This window comes from Trichechus manatus, unplaced genomic scaffold, assembly GCF_000243295.1.
Source record: "Trichechus manatus latirostris isolate Lorelei unplaced genomic scaffold, TriManLat1.0 scaffold00302, whole genome shotgun sequence".
NCBI lineage: Eukaryota > Metazoa > Chordata > Mammalia > Sirenia > Trichechidae > Trichechus > Trichechus manatus.
The window spans coordinates 1,321,646-1,323,277 of record NW_004444238.1 but is presented as its reverse complement, the minus strand read 5'-3'; the positions used below and the strand labels follow the sequence as shown (position 1 = coordinate 1,323,277).

General features: G+C 37.0%; 1 long non-coding RNA gene across 1 annotated transcript in view; it reads right to left on the bottom strand.

The window, feature by feature from the left end:
- The window catches only part of LOC111819207 (uncharacterized), a 19,482-nt gene extending 18,606 nt beyond the window's left edge, over nucleotides 1-876 (bottom strand). The window contains exon 1 of the long non-coding RNA XR_002822962.1: nucleotides 733-876. This is a non-coding gene — a long non-coding RNA (uncharacterized LOC111819207). The remainder of the gene's footprint in view (nucleotides 1-732) is intronic.
- Nucleotides 877-1,632: the final 756 nt, after the last annotated feature.

Below are 1,632 nucleotides of genomic sequence, written 5' to 3'. Positions count from 1 at the left end.
TAGAATTCAGTGGAAGCAAGGAATTGAATCAAAGTATGTGTCCTAGACACTTCCTAGATACTGGGGAGGTTGTTTGGCTTTCCACAACAGATGAAGTGGCAGTTTGTTTGTATTAAAAGACAAGATGGTCTCCAAAAGGTTAGAAAACTGGTGACATTCAAGTGGCAAACATCTGAATTACTCTTACAAGCTATGTTACCTGTCTTTATATTCATGGCTGCCCCTAAGCTTTGGTGATTGGGTTATAGTGCCATTTCTAGGTAACTTTTAGCTCTGCCTGCTTCCTTAATTTCAGTGTTATCTGTCACTTTAGATACAGATATTTCTGTGTCAGCAAAGCCTTCATCAAATCCCTCTCCCTTTCCTTTCTTATCCTCACTGAAGGAAAAGGATAGACATTTTTTTCTCATGGTTCAAAAGACCTGTGTCTTCTGTGGCTCTTTGCCCTTGTCTTTTGCTCAGGTGTGTCCCTTTTATCTGTCCATTAAAACATATAATAGTGCTCTATACATTTTCACTTAAAATATATTTGTAACTGCAACTACAATCTCAGGACAGAACTAGTCAACCCCAGGGATTAAATTCTCAAAAACACATAAAAGTGCTTGTCGTGAATCATCAAAGTTTATAGAAAGCATTTTAAATGACCTTCATTCTAAGGCTTCCAGATGGAAAATAGCAGGCTGGAGGAGTCGGTCACTCTTAGGCCACAGGCAAGTTCCCCAATCTTACCTCTTTGCCTTGGGCTCTCCTCCGGTTCACTGTAATTAGCAATCATCTTCCAGCCGAGATGCTTTGGAGAAAAATGAAGCCAATTGTCAGGATTTCTTATTAAAAACTAAGACAAAAATAGAGAATGTCATTAAATAAAAAATCTAACAGAATTGTATGGGCTACAAGTTAACCCTTTAGTTTAAAAAAAAACTGAACTGTGAAAGAGAGTAATCATTAGTTGGTATTGCTCTACATATACAAGGAGTTAAGCTGACTATGGAAAGAGGTGGAGATGACCTTGTGGGTTGAGTTATTATTGAGAAGGGTTCACAAATGGAGAAAGAGTCCCTCCCACTTCCTTCTTTCTCAATGAACATAAAACCAACAGTATTTTTCTGCTGGAATGAAACCTCTTGCTTAATTACAGCAACGGCCCTCTTGCAAGTTTAGACTCTACTCTCAGGAAGTACTTGCTGGAGGTTTTTCAAATAATTTAACAAATCATTTGCTGGTTTAAGTCAATTTAAGAGGGTATTTTTTTTCAAAAATGAGCTAACAGCAATTGCAAGGGAAATCTTATCATGCAAAAGGTAACTAAAGAACGGGAATTCATTTCTTCTTCAGTTACTGATTCTAATCAAGACAAATTACTATATCTAAGCCTCATAGTTATATAATGGATTAAAATACCTATTGATTTTGCCTTGAGAATCTATCATTAGTGTTGAGCCCTTTCAGGTCCCAGTGAGAGAAAGATCACCAAGTCCTCTTTTTCCCCACCTAAAAAAATTTATGATGGTGAATGAAATGATACTTGTTTCTTTCCCTCCTCATCTACCATGCTGTATTTCTAGTTCTCATAGGTAAGAGAATTCAAAGGTATTATACACACTGGACTCTGCCCTAAAAGAAACAAAT